General features: G+C 47.3%; 1 protein-coding gene and 1 non-coding gene across 4 annotated transcripts in view; both read left to right on the top strand.

Annotated features, from left to right (window-relative positions):
* The window catches only part of EXOC6B (exocyst complex component 6B), a 133173-nt gene that overhangs the window by 86637 nt on the left and 22447 nt on the right, over positions 1-24089 (top strand). The gene's annotated exons all lie outside the window — the stretch shown is intronic.
* On the top strand, positions 11541-11688 carry LOC138797945 (small nucleolar RNA SNORA49). Its single transcript, XR_011364034.1, has one exon. It is a non-coding gene; the product is annotated as a small nucleolar RNA SNORA49 (small nucleolar RNA).

Below are 24089 nucleotides of genomic sequence, written 5' to 3'. Positions count from 1 at the left end.
CGCCCAACCATACAAAACAAGTTGGCAGCAATAGGATATGCACTGTGCCTGGGGGTTCTACATGGTTTGGGGGCAGGGATGACCATGCAGTGTCTGTAATATCACTGGTTGTGTTACATACTTGGGTTTTCAGATCTTGCCTACAACCCTCTTGACTATAAATCGTCGAGAATCAACATATTGAACAATGTATAGACTGGGGGGGGGGCACAATAACAACTGGTGGCTGTTCAGGAGATGTATACACAATGTAGGCACTTATAGAAGAAGGCCAATAGAAGCCCTCTCTGGACTAGTACAGCCCAATTGTATAACTGCAGTGTAAAACATATGAAGGCCCATCTGTACCATTCCAGTCACTATAAACATATAGGCCCCACCATGGGACCAGTAGAGGCCCATCTGGGCAACTTTATCAATAGATAGATCAATAGATATAGAATGACTAGAGGCTCTTCTAGCTATTATAGAACAATTGGAGGCCCATTGGTATAACTGTAGCCACCATGGGACAAATAGAAGCCCATCTGGACCCCTGTAGCCACCATGGAACAAATAGAAGCCCATTTGGACCCCTGTAGCCACCATGGGGCAAATAGGGCCCTTTCACATTATCGTAGCCTCCATGGAGGAAAGAGTGGGTCATGTAAGCTACTTTAGCGACCATAAAGCAAATAGCGGTCCACCTTGTACCACTTTGATCACCATAAAGCAACAGATGTCCATTGGATCTACCATGTGCCAAAAAGAGGCCCATTTAGACCATCATAGTCACTTTTTGGAAGTTAGGAGTCCAATGTAAGCACTATGGAGGCGATACAGGCATTTTCTATTTGTTTTTTTATTTGACTACAACATGGAGACTCCTGATTGTATTATTAACATCTTTTATCTTAAGCTGTGAGGTCTGGGAGCTAAGAACTGGAACAGCGAATTGTGAAGGTGGGCGGCCATCATTGGGGGTACTTATGGTACCTGGTCACTGACCATGGAGGGCTCTTATATGGTCACAGGTGCCCCCAGGGGTATAATGGGTGGGACCTGTATCATACATATTATAGTCTTGTATACAGAAGCATAGTTGGTAGCTAAGTCTCCTTTCTTCATCCGTATATATGGAGGCTAATAGGCAATGGGCTCACATTTAGGATTCTCATCTATTGGCCAGAGCTGAGAGATGTTACAAGAGCGTCTCTATCTGTCCTGCGTTACATAGAGAACCATCATGCTTCATGTCACCTGTTTTGGTGCTGCAGACAATGTACTATCAGAAGACATTACTCCAAAATGGAGAACCCTTTTAAAATTCATGACGGAGATATTCTCTATTCCCAAGGTGTAGGATGCCCACCACCTCCCAGTGCTGGTATGAGCATATACAGATAATTATTCAACTTTTTTTTTTCTAAAAGTTTTATGTCTTTCGAGTGGATTTACGACATCTAATTCTAGGTAGACCCCGACCCCAGACTGCATCTGGCCAGATGCCTGCTCCCTATTCAGAGCCTCGGCCCGGAAAATATTAACTTATAGATCAAACCCATGTACCTCAATGAGTTGTGAAGATGAAAGGCGGGCACCGACGTGGCAGAATCCACAGCTCGTCCCTGTGAAGCTCCCCCTTTTTTTTTTTTGTATTGATATGCCAGGGGCAGAGGAGGAGGAGGAGAAGGTGCTGAATTGTGCACTGTCATCGCTTTTGCCGAGAAGATGGATGGGGTCGGATGGAAAGTGTGAATGAAGTTGGGAGTCATTGACGGATGTTCCTGTCCTATTAAGCACATCTTTCTATGTGTCTCACAGTAAACAACAACAAGAAGCAGAGCTGGCACTTTGTCTGTGCTGCCACGATGATGCAGTACCTCTCGCATTCATGGCTCTTCCCGATGCTCCAGGGGTATAACGTGCAATGACATTATCCTCTCTCTATCGATGATCCTGTCTGGAGGAGCTTTCATCTGATAATAGATGAGCCTAAGAAGAGTGATGGCGGCGCCATCCGTCATCCTGTGACATGGCCGGGCCGCGCTTCATTAACACGCCGTTGGGAACCTCTCTTTCGCCATATGTAACCTAGGTTTTTTTTTTCCTTGTGTTCTTTTTTTTTTTTTTTTTTTTTTTTTTTTGTTCTGTACCTTTTTTTATTCTCGGAAAAGAAAATCTTTTTAACTGTGCGCCTCAAATCTTCCATTTTGGAAAAAAGAAAGAAAAAGCTTGTGTGAGAATGGCGCTTTTTGTCCACTTTAGCAGTCACCTGGCAACATTTTTTTTTAACTTAATTTCCCCCCAATTTAGCCCGCTTTCAGTGATATTTATGCCCGGGGTTTGGTATGGCGGCACAAAGAAGGGGAGTTCATTAGTCATTTCTGAGGACGTTATTACTGCTGGGAATCGACGAACCTTTTAGGTGTCTAAAGGTCGGGTCCAACCCAATGTGGCTCCGGTGCCAAATCATCACGCCATCATCCAGGACCGTGAACAGTTTGTGGGCTGTGCGGAAAGCTTTGGATTTTTTATTTCTCCATGTGACAGCTAAGCTTCGGCACCACTCAAGGCTTTGGCGCCTGATTGTCTGCTCCTCTTCTCCACTGTCTGGGACCTCTAGAAGCATTTATGGCCTAGGTTCTGGTTCTGCCAAGTAATTCTGATTTTTGCCATCCATCTATGGCCACGGATTGCTGCTCAGCCAAATTCTGCCGTGACCAACATATCTATCTAGTCATTGTCCCTCTCTTAAACAACCAAGTAGTTGTCTCTAGAGATGCGTAAACCTTGACCATGCTTGGGTTTGTCCGAACCCGAACACTCAGCATTTGATTACCAGCAGCTTTAGAAGATAAATGCAGCTCTAGGAAGTCCTGGAAAACATGGATATGGCCGATGGCTTTAGGGCTGCTTCCAACTACTTCAGCCACCGGTAATCAAATGAAGAGCGTTTAAGTTTGGACAAATCCAAGCATGGTCAAGTTTACTCATCTCTAGTTGTCCTCCCTGCACTGGGGAGTACAGCTGATCCTGGAGAATCTGTTCTCCCTCTTCTGTTGTATGAGTAGGGTCCACCATTTGTCAGGCTTCATAGAAGATTGTACACCTTGCTTCCACTTTAATCCGATTAGCTTGAGACCAGCCAAAATATTTAGCCGACATCTACATAAGCACCCTGGATATGAAACCTTGTATGTAGTGGATCCAATGATCCAATAGACCCAATCCAAACTATACTCACTGCTCGATTGATCCCTGAACATGAAAGCCGTCCAGTTGGTGAGACCCCGGTTAGGGCTATGCCATGGAGGAGGTTACTTTGTATGTAAGGAGTGGTATGAATATTTCATGGAGAAGACGCTGGTGAACAGTTGCTCCTTGTCTTAAATTGGGTAGTTGATTGGTGAACAGTTTTATGTTGATGTGAATGCCTTTTTATCGTTTACACCATACTGAAATGCCCAAAAGTTATTGGTTAACCTCAAGGTGGCGCTCTTTATCCTTGCAGCACATGCTGCTGCGCTCTTGCCCGGTGATATGAAAGCATCTACTGTCCCGATTCCAGAACCCTTTTCCTTTCCCTGTCCTCCTGATAACAGTACCATCTAATAATGCTTTGCTGACACGTTGTATTTACTTTCTGCGTCCATTAAAACTCTTACTTTTGAAAGGTTAAGTACAAGTTACTCCATCGATTACGGCGGAGGCTTGTGGGACCTTAACTGGCCAGTTATGTCTTGAGAATGGTGATCTGCCTTATGTCAGGGATCAGTCAGTCAGAGCGTTCTGGTCCTGCATCGTTGTCCTATCTGTCATCACTTCATATTCTATCATCTTTAAGGGCTACAAGTACTCAATACAGAGATGGTAGTGTTAACCTCTGACCCACGAGGGTTCACTATCTAAGTGCAGAATGTAGACAGTACGGCTTCATGTATAAAGGTGGCCGTATACATTAGACAGAAACAGGCTGATGCTTGAACAATTATTCCCCATCCATAGCCGTATACCTTTTACTCTTTATTAGCCATTAGTCATTCACACTGGCCGCACGTTATCGTTATTGGACCGTTCTGGGATTATTTGTGGACAATTCTTCTAGCGTGAAAAATTGGATCAGCAGTTGACTAAAGTCATTGGTCATTTCAATCCTCTAGCGAGGCTTCCTAAGATTCTCTATGTAGCTGAAGAGCACCCCCCGTATAGGCTGGAAACATATACAGTGGTCCCTCAACTTACAATGGTCTCAGATTACAATATTTTTAACATACAATGGTCCTTTCTGGACCATCCTTGCCGGAGACCAGACTTAACATACAATGCTACGGACAGTCAGGATCGGCGGCACGCGTGAATAACTAGATGATCGACCAATAAAAGTGGCCATTTTACTGGTAAAACCCCAGTATTAGTGACAGTGATTGGCTGTCTAGTAGAAATTCTTCTCTATGGTATAGTGTGATACTACATGTCCTGTTCTTTACCTGGGCCAGGATAAGCAGCTCCTTTGGGCACCCGGTGAGGGCAGCTTCATTTTATTGTTCTGGGACCCTAAAAATGCCCCGATCCTCCTACATGGAAAGTCATTTGGTCTTGATACAATAGTTTCAACATACAATGGTCGTCCTGGAACTTGAGGGAGCACTGCACTTAATAGAATGTTACCTCTCCCGTCACAATATCCAGTGACCACTTGCAGCGTCCGCTGTAGATGCCTTTCTTCTCTTGGATTTGCACTTCTTTTAGATCAGGCTTAGGGAGCCTTTGGCCCTGTTGCAAAACTGCAATTCCCATCATGCCTGGAAAGCTGAAGGTTCCCCATCCCTGTTTTAGATCCTACAAACCCTACAGAATCTAAGTAGCTCTTTCGAGTAAACTTTTGGAGTTAACTTTTGGAGTGAACACTCTCTCTCTCATTTTTGTTCATTAGAATGCACCTCTTTGTGTTTTTTAGCTTTGTACCTTTAAAAGAGAGGGGGAAATAAAAAAAAAAACAAAAAAAAAAAAACCTTTCTGGCAGCTGCCGGTCTCCCGTTTCGGAGATTGGCCGGAGAACAATAGTCCTGATCTGTGTATATCGGAGCATGTGTTCAGTGAAGTGTTGTGTAATCTACTTGACTCTCGTCACCTTGTGCGTTCTGTTCCCTCACTCGCCACGTTGGGCACGTTACACCAGGTCATAGAGTTTATCACTGTCCTCATCCAGCAGGTTATCGTAACGGTGACGCAACCTTTACAAAACAGCTTTGTAGTGATATTCTACTTGGGGGTTTGTCCAGTACCGGTATAGAAACCCGAGTAGTGTGTGTGTGTCGCGGAGAAGGGGAACGTAACGTGGGACTGTAGCCGCTAAGTGCTCTGTTACATAAACTTTCTCCAGACCTGGAACCCTCCTCCTTCTCCTCTCTCTCTCGGCCTCATTTCCTAATGGGTTAACTGGCCGCCTCATCGCAGCGACACCTCGGGGACCTGACACCCTGGACACTAATGCACGGGGTGAGCACAGGCTCCCAGCATTAGACCTCGCCTCACAATGATTTATGGCAGTAGTGTGACCTGACGAGAGGAAGGAGCGGGACTAAACAACGCGTCCATGCCACTTGCCGCTTATTCCACTTTATCATAAACCGTAACCAGAAAGACCATTTTGTGTATATAAATATATAATATATATATACACACAATTTGAAGGGGAGGGATATCTTGGGAATGTAGGAATGGTTTACATGGCAGGAAATACTTTGCAGCTTTTATTTTAGTTATATAAGAATGTAGCGGTAATTGATGTATGGGAAATCAATATTCCATTCTCACGGACGTTCTTTGGCGTACGACATAGCGGCCCATACACCTTAGGCTCCGTTCACATGGTGGGAATCGGCGCGGAGGCCATGCCAGTATTGCTTTTAAAGATGTAAAAGCTTTGAATCCATGTGTGAACAGAGTGACATGGGTTTCTGTATGGATCCCACCAAGAAAGAGTCACATGACCACAGGGGGGCATGTGATGTGTAGTGGTCTGCAGACTATTCCACTACCTGATGGGATGTGTGGATGGAGGGGGTCAGTGCAGTATTCTGTGAGGTGGGGGGATTGGTGCATGTAATCCATGTGACACGCTTACTATTGTGTGTGTGTGTGTGAGCTGTGACTGGAACATGTCAGCTCCTGACAGCCGCAGATAACTCGCCCTGTGTGTGCACACAGGGAGGAAACCGGTGCTCACAGGGTGATAAGACCTGGGCCGTCCTCTGGCCTGGAGGATCCGGGGTCACCACGTGTACCACCAGAGACCAGCATGTATACACCTGTATGTAGATACATGACCAGGTGACCCACCCTGCAGTCACATCACCACCGATCCAGAGCGATCACGGCAAAATGGGTACTGTAGTAAGGTGTAACACCCTGCACATGCCCAGTATGTCATACCCACCACAGAGCAACCCCCGGGTATATGTTATATCCAACACACAGCACCCCCCGGTATATGTTATATCCATAACACAGCACCCCCCCCAGTATATGGTATATCCATCACACAGCACCCCCCCCGGGTATATGTTATATATCCAACACACAGCACCCCCCGGTATATGTTATATCCATCACACAGCACCCCCCCCCCCCCCCCCCCCCCCCCGGTATATGTTATATCCATCACACAGCACCCCTGGGTATATGTTATATCCAACACACAGCACCCCCCGGTATATGTTATATCCATCACACAGCACCCCCCGGTATATGTTATATCCATCACACAGCACCCCCGGTATATGTTATATCCATCACACAGCACCCCCCGGTATATGTTATATCCATCACACAGCATTCCCCGGTATATGGTATATCATCACACAGCACCCCCCGGTATATGTTATATCCATCACACAGCACCCCCCCAGTATATGGTATATCCATCACACAGCACCCCCCCGGTATATGTTATATCCATCTCACAGCACCCCCCCGGTATATGTTATATCCATCACACAGCACCCCCCGGTATATGTTATATCCATCACACAGCACCCCCCGGTATATGTTATATCCATCACACAGTACCCCCCGGTATATGTTATATCCATCACACAGCACCCCCCGGTATATGTTATATCCATCACACAGCACCCCCCGGTATATGTTATATCCATCACACAGCACCCCCCGGTATATATTATATCCATCACACAGCACCCCCCGGTATATGTTATATCCATCACATAGCACCCCCCCCCCCCCCGGTATATGTTATATCCATCACACAGCACCCCCCGGTATATGTTATATCCATCACGCAGCACCTCCCGGTATATGTTATATCCATCACGCAGCACCCCCCGGTATATGTTATATCCATCACGCAGCACCCCCCGGTATATGTTATATCCATCACGCAGCACCCCCCGGTATATGTTATATCCATCACGCAGCACCCCCCGGTATATGTTATATCCATCACGCAGCACCCCCCGGTATATGTTATATCCATCACGCAGCACCCCCCGGTATATGTTATATCCATCACGCAGCACCCCCCGGTATATGTTATATCCATCACGCAGCACCCCCCGGTATATGTTATATCCATCACACAGCACCCCCCGGAATATGTTATATCCATCACACAGCACCCCCCCCGGTATATGTTATATCCATCACACAGCACCCCCCGGTATATGTTATATCCATCACGCAGCACCTCCCGGTATATGTTATATCCATCACGCAGCACCCCCCGGTATATGTTATATCCATCACGCAGCACCCCCCGGTATATGTTATATCCATCACGCAGCACCCCCCGGTATATGTTATATCCATCACGCAGCACCCCCCGGTATATGTTATATCCATCACGCAGCACCCCCCGGTATATGGTATATCCATCACGCAGCACCCCCCGGTATATGGTATATCCATCACACAGCACCCCCCGGTATATGGTATATCCATCACGCAGCACCCCCCGGTATATGGTATATCCATCACACAGCACCCCCGGTATATGGTATATCCATCACACAGCACCCCCCGGTATATGTTATATCCATCACACAGCACCCCCCGGTATATGGTATATCCATCACACAGCACCCCCCGGTATATGTTCTCTCTCTCCTTCTCTTTTTCCTTCTCTTTCCTTTTCCCTCTCCTCTTCTCTCTCCTTTCTCTTCTCTCTCCCTCCTTCTCTCTCCTTTCTCTTCTCTCTCCTTTCTCTTCTCTCTCCCTCCTTCTCTCTCCTTTCTCTTCTCTCTCCCTCCTTCTCTTTCCTTTTCCCTCTCCTCTTCTCTCTCCTTTCTCTTCTCTCTCCTTTCTCTTCTCTCTCCTTTCTCTTCTCTCTTCCTCTTCTCTCTTTCTCTCTCTCTCTGATACAGCTGAATCTGAACAGTGTCTCTCTGAACTCTGCATGGCCCCATGCTGCGGGTGCTGGTAGCCGCCCTCCCCACCAGTCTGATATGAAGCAGTGTGGGTCATGGGGAGTTGAGCGGAGCGTGCAGCGTGTTTACCTAGTTATTATTAACCTGCTGCGAGGTGTCGCCCTGACCTCCGCCTGTCCCCTGGAACCCTGGCTGAACCTGACCCACATAGAGCCAACAGGTGCAGCAGCGGTGGCGGAAATCATTGTAATGTAAAGGGGTGGGGGTCTGCGTCTAACCTGATTACTGACTACACAGAGGGGCACCCCACTCTTACCCACACACCTTCTGTGCCATGGGTGAGATGCTTGATGCACGTAGGGGCCAGGTTTTATAATCTGACCATATCACATTTCAGTCCCGCCACCGTTAACACTTTGGTTTAAGAGGTAGTTCAGAAAAAAAAGAAAATTCTTTTAAATCAGCTGGTGCCAGAAAATGCCATAGATTTGTAATTTACTTCTCCAGACTTCCAGTACTTATCAGCTGCTGTATGTCCTGCAGGAAGTGATGTATTCTTTCTAGCAGAAGAGGTTTTCTATGGGGATTTGCTGCTGCTCTGAACACTTTCTGACATGGACAGAGGTGGCAGCAGTGAGCACTGTGTCAGACTAGAAAGAATACGCCACTTCCTGCAGGGCATACAGCGGCAGATAAGTACTGGAAGATTAGATTTTTTAATAGAAGTAATTTCCAATTTTGTTTTATTTTCTGGTACCATTTTAAAGGATTTTATTTTTTATTTTTTGCTGAACTACCCCTTTAAGGATGCAACAACTATTCATAAGGCAGCTGGATATCCAGCAGTTCTCCAATCTAATGCCGCTAATGTCTACCAGTCATAGAGCGGAGGGATGGCTGGGACAGTGCAGGTAATCTGAGGCCTCCTGCCATGTACTGTGCAGCTCTCCTATGAGCAGAGGTCAGTCCCTATGTACTAGTCCTTGTTCCCATCTTCCCAGCCATCGCCCCGCTCCTCTCTGCCTGTTTTCCTGGGGTCGAGGGAATTAGCATCCATCAGGAAATGGTGAGAGGACGCTGGGCCGCAGGAGGCATTCTGAAGCTTCCCCAATAGGAAGGAGCTGTGTACAGATCACCCTGAACTCTCCCTGGCCTCCTTGCACCCTGCATGAACTGGATTTTATGTGTCTGCAGGAACAGATAGGCCGGGGGTGAAAGGCAAGGCTGCGGCCGCTGCTGCAGCGAGATCCTGTGCTGGGGAGGAGCTATTTGTGGTTTGCAAACTTTTAAACCCTGACCCGCTGATATTGTGTGTTGTGATAAGTGTTTATTACCTCCTATCGTGTTGACATGAGGACATCGCTCCTTCTGTAATGCCGCCCTGCACCGTGTGAGAAGAGGCTGAACGTGGCCATAAACCTCACACGCTTCTCACCCACGTCCGGTCACCCCTGTGACTATTGTGGTGCAGGGATCGGCTCAGGATAGGAGGTTTCTGAGTGATGTGTTCTAGATGATAGCGTTCCTCTTTCCTCTGTCAGATCAAAAGTTCAGGGATCATTGATAATTGTTCAGCACTCACGGGGGTCCAGGAAGCAGAGATATAAGCTTCTCTATGCAGCATGGGACAAGCCTGTTACACTTGTATCAAGCGATCATTGAGAACCTGAATACAGGCACCTAGATCAGCCATGGCCTGCACCGCATCTGGGAAATAGTGATGCTCCTCCGGGAAAAGTATATAAGAATGTACAGTGTAACATACAATTAGGGAGGTCCCTGAAGGGAAGGGTTGGGCAGGGGGGAGTCTGGAGCAGGAGAAGGCTGCAATAGGGAGGCAAAGGTGTCTGGGGGAGAACTGAACAAACCAGAGGCAGGGGAGTCTGGGGGAGAACTGAACAAACCAGAGGCAGGGGAGTCTGGGGGAGAACTGAGCAGCCCAGAGGCAGAGGAGTCTGGAGGAGAACTGTGCAGCCCAGAGGCAGAGGAGTGTGGAGGAGAACTGTGCAGCCCAGAGGCAGGGGAGTCTGGGGGAGAACTGAGCAGCCCAGAGGCAGAGGAGTCTGGGGGAGAACTGAGCAGCCCAGAGGCAGAGGAGTCTGGGGGAGAACTGAGCAGCCCAGAGGCAGAGGAGTCTGGGGGAGAACTGAGCAGCCCAGAGGCAGGGGAGTCTGGGGGAGAACTGAGCAGCCCAGAGGCAGAGGAGTCTGGGGGAGAACTGAGCAGCCCAGAGGCAGGGGAGTCTGGGGGAGAACTCAGCAGCCCAGAGGCAGGGGAGTCTGGGGGACAACTTAGCAGCCCAGAGGCAGAGGAGTCTGGAGAGGGGCACAAGATTTCCAGATGGAGGATGCAAAGAGTGTCTTGACTTGGGGAGTCTGGAGGGCGGTGTTTCCCCGGCAGAGTATGGTATCACCTGATTGGGTTCTGACCGCTGTGACAGATGGTAGTAAAATGTTGACACCTTTTGTCTCCTGTTTCTTTGTAGGTCATACGGCCGGGTCATAATAGTCAGTGGCCAAATATATGAAGGGTAAAGAAAATTCAGAGGGCCAGAGCTTCCCTACTGCCCCTGCCACTTGTAGGGGTCACAGTGGTCGGCCTGGATATTGGCCGCTTATCCTGACAATATTGCACCAGTGCTCGTGGCCTTTACCTACAGCAGTGCATTAGCACACAGCATCGCACATTACACTCCTATGGGCTATGAGGGGGTCTTGTGACATACCGCCACCTCCCCCCGCCACATAATAGCTGCTAATAACAGGAGATGCTGCCAAAATCTTTAGAATGTAACTTAGTTTGTTTCCTTTGCCAATTTAGTGCAAAAAAAAAGCAAGACCTCACACGGATCAGAAAAAAATGTTAACAAGTTGTTCTGAAAAAACAAAAAATTTACACAACTTTTTAAAGGCCAAAATGATCCAGGTCACTAAGGGGTTAACTAAATTGAGTTTATTGCGGTGGTCCCTCCATTCCTAAATTCATCCTAGACATACTGGATTTACTCCATCGGCGTGGGCCTTAAAGGGGCACTCCACTGAAGAGAAGTTATATAGATTTGTTTTTTTACTTCTATTTGAAAAAATCTCCAATGTTCCAGTACTTATCAGCTGATGTATGTCCTGCAGGAAGTGGCGTGTTCTTTCCAGTCTGACACAGTGCTCTCTGCTGCCACCTCTGCCCATGTCAGGAACTGTCTGGATAGAAAGCCTCTCTTGCTCTGGACAGTTCCTGACATGGACAGAGGTGGCAGCAGAGAGCACTGTGTCAGACTGCAAAGAAAACAGCTATTCCTGCAGGACATACAGCAGCTGATAAGTACTGGAAGACTGGAGATTTTTAACTACAAATCAATATAACTTTCTGACACCGGTTGATTTGAAAGAAAAAGATTTTCGCCTGAGTTTAAGGGCCCTTTTACACAGTCGATTGAGACAAAGAGTGTTCCTTGAAAGCCTGTGTAAAAGTGCCGCTTTCCTGCTCCTCAGCCAGTCACAGCTTTTGTGTTAACACGAGATGCGCGGCCGATAACAATGAGTGTTAACGGCCACACAAACAATACAGGCCTGGACTCTCAATTTATTTAGCCACATTGGCACGTGGTGGTTATACAGCCAGGTTACCACGAGCCCCGCCATGCTATACAGACCTTAAGATGATGATGTATTACAGGTCTGCCAGCTGGCTGCAGAGCTTGGACAGTATCGGAAAGGGGTCTACTAAGTCTTTCCTAGCTACTGTAGAAGCAGACTACCCCCAGCATTGTGGGAGCATTGTAGGGGTTGTAGTATTGCGGCAGCATAATGCCACACAATGGTCTCCCCTTGTTGTCCCCCGACTTACCTCACACGAGTGTTGTTTTCCAGGACGGTGTGTGGATCACGCAGAGATGTTGCAGGTCTATTATGACCCAGTACAATGCCCCATTTCCTCGCTCTGCACTCTCCAGGTGCTTAGCTTGTATCCCAGCCAAATGTTTAACACCCGCTGTAAACGTTCTTATGACCCTGAAGTACGGAGAAAACATTGAGATGCAAGAGCAGAACTTACTGGCAGAAGGAACAATCACTAGAGGAATATTCTAGGATCATAATATAACTCTGTTGCCGCCTTGTGTCCTGTAGCCGAGAGGACTGTGTGCGCACCCCAGGGACTGATGTAAGGGCCCTATTCCACGGGACGATTATCGTTCAGATAATTAGCAATCTCAAACGACCGCTATTGCGAACGACCTGAAATCGTTAACCCAATTACACGGAACGATGATCGTTACTTGTGATCGTCCTTGCGCTTGTCTTGTCGCTATTGCGTTCGTCGTTACTGCGAACAACGTCTTATTCCATGCGAATGATTTACGAACGAGCAATGATAAAAATAGGTCCAGGTCTCGTTAAGCGAGCAATGGTTTCTCGTTCGTTGTTTAATCGTTAATTGCTATTCAACCAAACGGTTATTGATTCGTTCCAAACGATTTAAGGATTATCCGAACGATAATTGGCCCATGAAATAGGGCCCTATCACATACAAACCAGGAACCCTTACATTACATGTGGCTGAGGAGGTTGGATGCAGCCCTGGGGAGTCCCGGAAAACATGCATATGTCCTTTGGTAGTACCCATTTTTGCCAGGACACCCTGGGGCTGCATCCAACTTCTTCAGCCACCGTGCACTCATATCTAGTAACGTGCCATTTACACACACACACACACACACGTATATGTGTGTGTATATATATGTATATGTATGTGGTCTGGAGAAGACTATGATGGTTGGAGCAGGGACAGAGGACTCTAGAAGAGACAGAAGTCTGGAGGAGGGGTTAGAGTGGATGGGTGGTGGTGGTGGTGGGGCATAGGACCCTGGAAGGGGTACTGCGGCGCTAAACATTTATTCACAAAATAAGACACATTACAAAGCAGCTGATGACGCGGCAGAGAGGGGCCGGCATGAGGGACGGATGGAGCGGTTCGGCCGGCCTCCTGAAGACGACGTCATTGTCACATGATGGAAGACGGGGGTCGACATGAATGCGGCAAGAAACACAGGGAAGGGGGTCATTCACATACATAACATACATTACAAAGTTGTATAACTTTGAAATGTGTCTTATTTTGTGAATAAATGTTTAGCGCCGCACTACCCCTTGAAGGAGACAGAAGTTAGGGTACTACTACACCTAGCAATATTTTTTGACGATTAACGATAAACAATCTTAAATCTATAGTGCCGTGGATGGCAGTATGTAGTATTTTCTGCTGTTCAGGGGTCACCTCTGATCCTTTCAGGAACTGCCCCTTGTGGCAGCTTTTTCCATTACACTGACGCGTTTCGGTCACATGGCTTTTTACATTGTCCGCGGCCGTTTGACACCTTCTGCTTTATGTCAAGTCCAGAAGTGTCACAGTCTTGTAGAAATCGGGGGCCAACACGCTGGGTTATTTGTAAGAACAAAAGGCGCTCTTATTGAGAACATGTCTCTCGCTGATTTCTCAGCCTCGGCCAAGTCGGGCAGGACTCGGAGAGCAGAGCAGGAAGCCGTGACTTGCAGCTTGGATAAAGTTGTTAAACTTAATCCTCCAGATAAGAGGAAAGCGATAAAGTGAACTCTGCGTGGCCCCGTAGCAGTCTGGCTGACCTCCATGGACTTAGCAGCCAGGGACAGCCCAGGTGGGACACTTTCTCCAGCTCGGGGGTGATAAGGATGCTGACCCGCACCTGACCCTGCTCTGTCTTCCCCCCTGATAAGAGGCAGCAGTGCTGTGGTAAAGGTTATAAACCCTATCAGTGTGTGTGCACAAGTGAAAGCCAGGCGAGAACTTACCATGACCTTCCCAGGAAGCCTGGAACAAGGCCAAGAGTCAAGGTCTGAGCCGTCCTTACCTCCCTGCTCCTGTCGGCCAGTACTGCACCTAGCTCTATATGGCTTCACGCAGGTGACGACGGGGATTTTTACAGGTGCACGGCCTGCCAGGAATTCCAGCTCGCCGGAAGACCTTTTATTATAACAACGCCATTGTTCTGCTTCTATCGAGAGCGACTAAGGTGTTATTTATAGGAAAGGAATAACACAGAGCTGCGGGGGGTGCAGTAATTCTGGAGACTTTCCGCTCCCGAGTAAACAAACTTATACAGTACAAGTTTAGAAACTTTGGCCATTTTCATGTTTTCTGAAGCAGATTTCTTTTTTTGTTCAAAATCTTTACAGCCCTACATCACTCTGTGGGATAAAGCCTAGACCCCTGCACCAACATAGGAGAGAGAGAGCTGTAAATTGTAAAAAAGTCACAACTATGGGAAGTGGTAAAGTAGCTATATTCATTATATTGGCTGTGAATATCAGCCGGATCTGCCAATCTGATGTGTATGGGGGTGTCCCAGCTCTCTCCCATGGGCAGAGATACATGGTAACATTGCCAGATATTCCGGGATTACTGTTGCCTGTTGTGTATATGTGGTTGGGAGGGATAGCTGTTGCCTGTTGTGTATATGTGGTTGGGAGGGATAGCTCTTGCCTGTTGTGTATATGTGGTTGGGAGGGATAGCTGTTGCTTTTTTTGTATATGTGGTTGGGAGGGATAGCTCTTGCCTGTTGTGTATATGTGGTTGGGAGGGATAGCTGTTGCTCATTGTGTATAGAACGTCAGGAGGGATAGATTTGCCAGTTCGTGTATAGGGCTCGGAAGGCATAGCTCATTGTGTGTAGTGGTGATAAGGGGATAGCTGTTGCTCGTTTGTGTTTTGGGGTCAGGAAGGATAGGTATTGCCTGTTTGTGTATAGGGGATCAGGAGCTTAAAGCTGTTTCTCATTGTATATTTGGGTCAGGAGGGATAGCTGTTGCTCATTGTGTATAGGGGTCAGGAGGGATAGCTTTTGCCTATTCATGTATAGAGGTCGGGAGGGGTAGCTGTTGTCCATGTATAGAGGTCGGGAGGGATAGCTGTTGTCCATGTATAGAGTTCGGGAGGAATATCTGTTGTCCATGTATTGAGGTCGGGAGGGATAGCTGTTCATGTATAGAGGTCGGGAGGGATAGCTGTTGTCCATGTATAGAGGTCGGGAGGGATAGCTGTTGTCCATGTATAGAGTTCGGGAGGGATAGCTGTTGTCCATGTATTGAGGTCGGGAGGGATAGCTGTTCATGTATAGAGGTCGGGAGGGATAGCTGTTGTCCATGTATAGAGTTCGGGAGGGATAGCTGTTGTCCATGTATTGAGGTCGGGAGGGATAGCTGTTCATGTATAGAGGTCGGGAGGGATAGCTGTTGTCCATGTATAGAGGTCAGGAGGGATAGCTGTTGTCCATGTATAGAGGTCGGGAGGGATAGCTGTTGTCCATGGATAGAGGTTGTAAGGGATAGCTGTTGTCCATGTATAGAGGTCAGGAGGGATAGCTGTTGTCCATGTATAGAGGTCGGGAGGGGTAGCTGTTGTCCATGTATAGAAGTCCGGAGAGATAGCTGTTTATGTATAGAGGTCAGGAGGGATAGCTGTTGTCCATGTATAGAGGTCAGGAGGGGTAGCTGTTGTCCATGTATAGAGGTCAGGAGGGATAGCTGTTGTCCATGTATAGAGGTCGGGAGGGATAGCTGTTGTCCATGTATAGAGGTCAGGAGGGATAGCTGTTGTCCATGTATAGAGGTCAGGAGGGATAGCTGTTGTCCATGTATAGAGGTCGGGAGGGATAGCTGTTGTCCATGTATAGAGGTCAGGAGGGATAGCTGTTGTCCATGTATAGAGGTCAGGAGGGATAGCTGTTGTCCATGTATAGAGGTCGGGAGGGATAGCTGTTGTCCATGTATAGAGGTCAGGAGGGGTAGCTGTTGTCCATGTATAGAGGTCGGGAGGGATAGCTGTTGTCCATGTATAGAGGTCAGGAGGGATAGCTGTTGTCCATGTATAGAGGTCGGGAGGGATAGCTGTTGTCCATGTATAGAGGTCAGGAGGGATAGCTGTTGTCCATGTATAGAGGTCAGGAGGGATAGCTGTTGTCCATGTATAGAGGTCGGGAGGGATAGCTGTTGTCCATGTATAGAAGTCCGGAGAGATATCTGTTGTCCATGTATAGAGGTCGTAAGGGATAGCTGTTGTCAATGTATAGAGGTCGTAAGGGATAGCTGTTGTCCATGTATAGAGGTCGGTAGGGATATCTGTTGTCCATGTATAGAGGTCGGTAGGGATAGCTGTTGTCCATGTATAGAGGTCGTAAGGGATAGCTACCGTAGCTAAATTCAGCTACAGTGACTTTCACTGAGTCTCATACAGTCTGAGGTCTATTAATTCGTTAATTTCCTGTGGCATAGTGTCCTGTATGTGTTCAGTCATCAGGAGGTGTGACATTGCCGGATATGCCGTCCACCATTGTATGTGATGAAGGAAATCACCTCCTTGTCTCCAGAACACATTCTTCTTATTCCTCCTCCTCCCCTGGTGTAAGTATATCTACGTGCACTTTCTTCTGAACACTCAGAGTTGAATCCTGGGTTAATTACACTTGTTTTACAAGTCTATAAAAGTGTCATGATGTTGGCATGTAAAGCCGCTTACGAGGAATCACTTGTCAGTCAGCCTACTAACCTGAGACTAAACAGCGTCAGGACACAAATAGACGATCTCCAGTGATCGATGGCGTGGCTGCCAGTCTGTTATGGCTGACACCTGCTGTGACGCACAACCTTGTAGGTGTAAGCTGAGGTACGATCCTACTATGGTCATTATGTAGCGTCAGCAATGGCGGTTTCTCGAGAAGCTGGTGGACTGGGGTGCCTTTTTCTTACCTTGGGCTCAGTTCACACACACCAGATTTTACATTCGGAGTGCAGGTGGAAATACTGCAGTGGAATGCGTGATCAGCAAAATGGCGGAGATTCGGAGGGATTGTACCTTCCCATGTTGACTCCCCTTTAATGATCGTAAGCCTAGATAGGTAACAATAGACAGGAGCTGTCCCATACAGATGAATAATAAATGTGTCTGTTCATGCTCCGTGATCTTTGCACAGTTTATCCAACAGGGAAGAGGCCTAGCCTTTCACTGTACAGATCACTTTACAGCAGCCTCATAATCTCAGATTAAACAGGAAGTCTCAACTTGGTTTTAAGCTTAGTGGTGAGAATGAATACTGCAAGACATCAAGATTACTTTAAAATATATAGAAAAAAAAAATCCAATAACATAAAAATGGTGTAAATGGCAGCACCTTCCTCTATAATAGTGAAGCCGATCACACAAGTTCTTAGGGCTGAAGTGCTTGTTTTCAGGCCACTCAGCTGTGAATTATTCTCTAATAGCATTTGCAGATTTTTTTTCACAGCGTTCTAGTGTTCCTGTGTTTTAGCTTCTTAGATGTCTATGGGAGTCTAATAAATAGTAAGGGTAGCTTCACACACACCGTATCGCAGCAAATTTTCTGCTGCAGATCCGCAGCAGATTGGATTTAAATAACTGAACACAGCATCAAATCTGCACCATCAAATCTGCTGCGGATCTGGTGTGTGTGTGTGTGTGTGTGTGTGTGTGTGTGTGTGTGTGTGTGTGTGTGTGTGTGTGTGTGTGTGTGTAGGCACCCTTAGTGTGTTAGTGACATCTTTTCGGAATTTCTTTTTTTTTCCCCCTTACTTGTCATTGTTGTCGCCTTTTGTTGATCGTCTCTCAAGGTTCTATTTTCAATGGGTGGATGTTGCTATCACATGGGTACTGTGTATGATAACTGTGTAGAAGGGGAGGCTGGTTACCCAGGTTTGGTGGGGGACTAAGGTGGACAATGGTTCATGGGATGGGGCCAAGTATCTGTAATATGATCCTGAATCGGGAGCCAGATGATTTGTTCTTAACCTGCTGCCAGTCATATAGTTTATATGACTTCCATTCATATTGCGTCATATACTGGTCATGGTTCTTCATGGTATCTTAAAGGGATTATCCAGAGTGAGCAAAACATGGCTGCTTGCTTTCAGAAACAGCGCCACTCTTTTCCTCAGTTTATTTGTGGTGTTGCAGCTCAGTACTATTGAAGTCAATGGAGCCAAGTTGTAATACCGCACATAACCCAAGGACAGGTGAGGTGCTGTTTTTTTTGGTGTCTATTGCCAGTCCTGAGGTTCTCTCCTTCCCTTGGCGATGGATTGGGCCCACAATATAAGGTGTATAAGAACCTCTCAACCCTTTTTTTTTTTGCCCCACTTCCCACTCCTGTCTCTTTCCAAGTTTGTCACTTTAAGAAATTTCCAGAAATAAATATTTTCCCATCTTGAATCTCTTATTCACAGGGCGGCTCATTGTTCTCCTGCATCCAGCCAGTTGTCCTTACGGAGTGAGATGAATGAGCTCATGTCGGAGCACCCGGGGTGACTGGTTCGATGATTTTCTGTCACCCTTTATGGCTTCCTAGCATGGAGCACGCTCCAGTCCTCTGCTGCCCACAATGTGTCATCGCTAACTTATAAAGTCATAGTTGGCCCGGCACCAGGGTTTATTTGTAAGACAAAGATGTAGACCGTTAGGTGGGATAGTACAAGAGCCGTAACCGTACCAGGATCCGGTGGCAGTCTGTGCTGTCAGCCATGGAGCATGACCTCAGAGCACAATCCGTCTATGCCATTTCTATGCTCAGTGAACTGTAGGCGTGCATTGGTTTTTAACAGTCATACATTCTATAGAGCCGAGATCGGTATCTTGTCTTTGGTTGGAGCTCAGCCACCTCTGTATAAGTAGGGCAACTTTCCATACCGGCAAGCATGTTGTGTGGTCTTTCAACGCCTCACCGATCGGCCGCCCTCTCATCTTGGATGGGATCGATGACTTAGCTGTCATCTGAGCGGCGTATATCGCTGGTTTCTTTCACCATATGGGAACGTTGCCGGCACCCGCTGCCCTCGGTGAACGCTGCCAGGTAGTCTCATCTCACTAAGAGCTTTTCACTTATCACGGCACTTGAGATGGTTTGATGGCTCTCAGTGTACAATTCACAGCAGGAGTCAGCACCTCGGGGCACCATTTACGTTTGGCAGGCAGACCAGCCCGTCTGACAATTAGCTGAACATCAAACATTGAAAGAGGCAGCGACACGCGGCGGTTATGCCAGCGATACTGTGGAACGATATGCCCAAACGCATGGCTGAAGAAGCCTGGCAGAGTGAGAGCTTTACTCTCCGCACTGGCTGAGACCTTGTCATCGACATCTCCGGCATGAAGTGAAACACCTCCCATTCACCTCTGTATAACTTCTTGGAAATTTTTCCTCGTTCCTCTGACCTGTGACCTTATCTGTTTACCATCTATGCAGATACGGCAATCTCTGGCTGCATGTTTCCCTTAATCACTTTGGGCTGCGTTCCAGGTTTTTTTTTTTTTTTTTTTTTTTTTTTTGTATCTTTGCTCTTCAGCTGTTGCCAAACTACAGCTCCCATCCCTTAGTTCAGTGACAGCCATGTTCTTCATTTACTTAATCAGATCTTCATTTATCCAAGTCTGTATTCTTCTGTCTCCAGTTGATGATCATGAGACCAGAAAGATAGGAATAGGTACATCACTACTGTCTATTGCTTGCATAGTGATTATATTTTGGAGGCTGTAGGTGGTCCCCCTCTGCTAATGGAGATGGGTAACAATTGGCTGCGTATTGTGTGTGTGTATATAGTTCTGTATCACAGCTCCATCCTGGAGTAACACATTTTAGGCCACTCTTGGTTATATAATAAAGAAGACTGTGAAATTACAGTTCATATAGTAAACCATGTGATGTCAGCCATTGTAGCTGTCTCCTAGGATTTCTGTCTCTGCTACGACATCCCTTGGGTGTCTGCTCATGTAAAAGCTGGGTATTGACCCAGTGCCAGCTTCCCTGAGGTGTCAGCCTGTACAGCAGCAGCAGCTGCCCCTCTTGGGTGTCAACCCATGCAATGGCAGCCCCCCTGAGGTGTTGGCCTATTTTACTTTCGGGTGTCGACCTGTGCAGTGGCATCCCCCTGGGGTGTTGGCTGTGCCCCTTTTACGTGTAGACCTTTGCAGTGGCAGCCCCCCTGGGTTATTGGTCCTGCCCCTTTTAGGTGTAGACCTTTGCAGTGGCAGCCCCCCTGGGTTATTGGCCCTGCCCCTTATAGGTGTCTACCTGTGCAGTGGCAGCCCCCCTGGGTTATTGGCCCTGCCCCTTTTACGTGTCTACCTGTGCAGTGGCAGCCCCCCTGGGGTGTTGGCTCTGCCACTTTTACGTGTAGACCTTTGCAGTGGCAGCCCCCCTGGGTTACTGGCCCTGCCCCTTTTAGGTGTCTACCTGTGCAGTGGCATCCCCCCTGTGGTGTTGACCCTGCCCCTTTTACGTGTCTACCTGTGTAGTGTCATCCTTCCTGGGGTCTTGGCCCTGCCCCTTTTAGGTGTCTACCGGTGCAGTGTCATCCTAACTGGGGTTTTGGCCCTGCCCCTTTTAGGTTTTGACCTGTGCAGTGGCATCCCCCCTTCTTTGTTGCTATCATTTTATAGAAGCGACTGGATATTGCCACGTGGATATAGTAGATTGGCAGGCTATGAAGATTATATATGCTTATAATAGTGTAGAATCTCTGTTCCTTTCTATACTGCATATATCATGATATGGTTGGTGTTGATCCAGTAAGACTCAGGAGATGGGGAATTATTACAGTGGCTTTGGGTGCAGTCAAATTCCCACAGGTTGCTTGTAAGTCAGTAAGAATACAAGACGACCCGCCCGGCTTGCTTTCTTCCACGTGCCGGCTTCTCAATGATGTCACTGAATGTTGGTAAAGATTTCTAAATAATTAAGAGCAGAAGTTCAATACCTTATGAGGACATGTCATTGATCCCAGCTGCTCGGGGGCTTGTGGTTGTGAGATCACTTAATGGAAAACACCTAGACTCCAGCATTCCCGATCCCTGCAGGCCCGGGAGTCAGGTGATGGTGTCTGAGACTACACCTGAGGCTCCGACGCGCTACTTAGACAAGACTAAGAGTATGTTGTAGTAATTCCAGAAGAATCTAAGGAGTTGTATTACTTAGTGGAGGATATCGGAATATATGATAGGGTTCTATAGATCTGAAGGTAGCGCAGTATATGGCCAGAGCCTGGTTGTGAATACATTGCACCATCTTATCTACAAAACAAACTCATAGAGGTCATATACTGTAATTTGTATGTTTTTTACATTGGACACACTCCTTTATCTAGCTGACTCCTCTTCATCCATTCATCTGAGATAGCTGTAAGCCAAACTATTATGCCTCCCGATCCTCTTATACACATGCCCAATGGCCAAGCAGGCATATGGATCAAGTGGAGTGAAGGGAGAATACCGTCCCCTCCAAACCCTTCAAACCCATCTGTCCCCTTCAAAGCCTTCCATCCCCTCCCGATCCTTGTATCTCTTTTAACCACTACAAATCCCGCTGTTGTCTCCAGACCCCTCTGTCCCAGGATTATGTCCATAAAAATTAAAAGCATTGGGCAGCCCAACTATTTTTTTTTTCTATTAACATCCACCATCTTGAGATAATTAAGAAGCTAGAATACACATTGGATGATTGGCCAGCCATTGGACGTATCCTGGGTTTTCCAGGACTACCTAGGGCTGCATCCAACAGCTTCAGCCACTGGTATTCAAATACAGAGCTTTCAGGTTTGGACAAATTCGAACATGGTCAAATTTCGCTTATCTCTAGTCGTCATCCCTACACTGGGGAGTACAGCTGGTCCTGGAGAATCGTTTCTTCCTCCCGGTAATGAAATTCCAAGCAATCGGACTCCAACATGCTTCAGTAGCGCTCATCTCTTTAGCTGTGAACTACTCACTGTCCATAGCGACTAGTCTTAGGGTGGTATTACACGGAACGATAATCGGCCGAATTGGCCCGATTCGGACGATTATCGCTCCGTGTAATAAATGCAACGATCAGCCGATGACAACGATCATCGGCTGATCGTTGATATAGGTTAGAACCTATTTTCGTCGGGCGCCGACCGTGCACCGCTGCGTGTAATAGCGGTGCGTGGCCGGCGACTAACGATATACATTACCCATCCACGTTCCAGGGCTGCTCCTGCCGTCCGCTTCTCCCTGCGTCCCGCGCGCGCTCTAGCGTCACAGAGGCCTGTCAGCTGATAGGCCGCTCAGCCAATCACAGGCCGCGGCGGTCCCGGCCTGTGATTGGCTGAGCGGCCTACCAGCTGACAGGCTGCTGTGACGCTAGAGAGCGCGCGGGACCCCCGGGAGAAGCTGACGCAGGAGCAGCCCTGGAACGTGGATGGGTAATGTATGCCAGTTTAGCAAGGGCTGCAAGGACATCGGTAACGATGTCCTTGCAGCTCTTGTCAAACGATTATCGGGCCGTGTAATAGGTCCAGTAAACGAGCAACGATCTAGCAGATCGCTGCTCGTTTACAGGTATTATCGGGCCCTGCTCGGCCCGTGTAATACCACCCTTACTCAGCTTTGACCAGATGTAGCACCGATTCGATTGGAGAGAAAAGGCCCAAGAAGCTGGTTTGTCCAGGTGAAGATCCCCTTGAAGACTGATGGAGATCCAGAGGAGCAATCGATAACCGCATTCCTCACGGAATATAACATCTTGTCACCACGTAGGGGGTGCACGATAATCCTCCACTGACATCTGACCGCATTACTTTCTGAACTACACTACCGTTCAAAAGTTTGGGGTCATATTGAAATGTCCTTATTTTTGAAGGAAAAGCACTGTACTTTTCAATGAAAACGTTAAACTAGTCATAACTTTAAACAAATACACTCTATACATTGCTAATGTGGTAAAAGATTATTCTAGCTGCAAATGTCTGGTTTTTGGTGCAATATCTACATAGGTGTATAGAGGCCGATTTCCAGCAACTATCACTCCAGTGTTCTAATGGTACAATGTGTTTGCTCATTGGCTCAGAAGGCTAATTGATGATTAGAAAAACCTTGTGCAATCATGTTCACACATCTGAAAACAGTCTAGCTCGTTACAGAAGCTACAAAACTGACCTTCCTTTGAGCAGATTGTGTTTCTGGCATCACATTTGTGGGTTCAATTAAACGCTCAAAATGGCCAGAGAAAGAGAACTTTCATCTGAAACTCGACAGTCTATTCTTGTTCTTAGAAATGAAGGCTATTCCATGCGAGAAATTGCTAAGAAATTGAAGATTTCCTACAGCGGTGTGTACTACTCCCTTCAGAGGACAGCACAAACAGGCTCTAACCAGAGTAGAAAAAGAAGTGGGAGGCCGCGTTGCACAACTAAGCAAGTAGATAAGCACATTAGAGTCTCTAGTTTGAGAAACAGACGCCTCACAGGTCCCCAACTGGCATCTTCATTAAATAGTACCCGCAAAACACCAGTGTCACCATCTACAGTGAAGAGGCGGCTGTGGGATTTTTGGCTTCAGGGCAGAGTGGCAAAGAAAAAGCCATATCTGAGACTGGCCAATAAAAGAAAGGGCAAAAGAACACAGACATTGGACAAAGGAAGAAAAGTGTTGTGGACGGATGAATCCAAGTTTGAGGTGTTTGGATCACATAGAAGAACGTTCGTGAGATGCAGAAGAAATAAAAAGATGCTGGAAGAATGCCTGACGCCATCTGTTAAGCAGGGTGGAGGTAATGGGATGGTCTGGGGTTGCTTTGGTGCTGGTAAGGTGGGAGATTTGTACAGGGTAATAGGGATTCCGAATAAGGAAGGCTATCACTCTGCAACGCCATGCCATACCCAGTGGAC

Source organism: Dendropsophus ebraccatus, chromosome 7, assembly GCF_027789765.1.
Source record: "Dendropsophus ebraccatus isolate aDenEbr1 chromosome 7, aDenEbr1.pat, whole genome shotgun sequence".
NCBI classification, from domain to species: domain Eukaryota; kingdom Metazoa; phylum Chordata; class Amphibia; order Anura; family Hylidae; genus Dendropsophus; species Dendropsophus ebraccatus.
The sequence above is the reverse complement of the archived record's forward strand: the minus strand, read 5'-3'. Positions and strand labels throughout refer to the sequence as shown.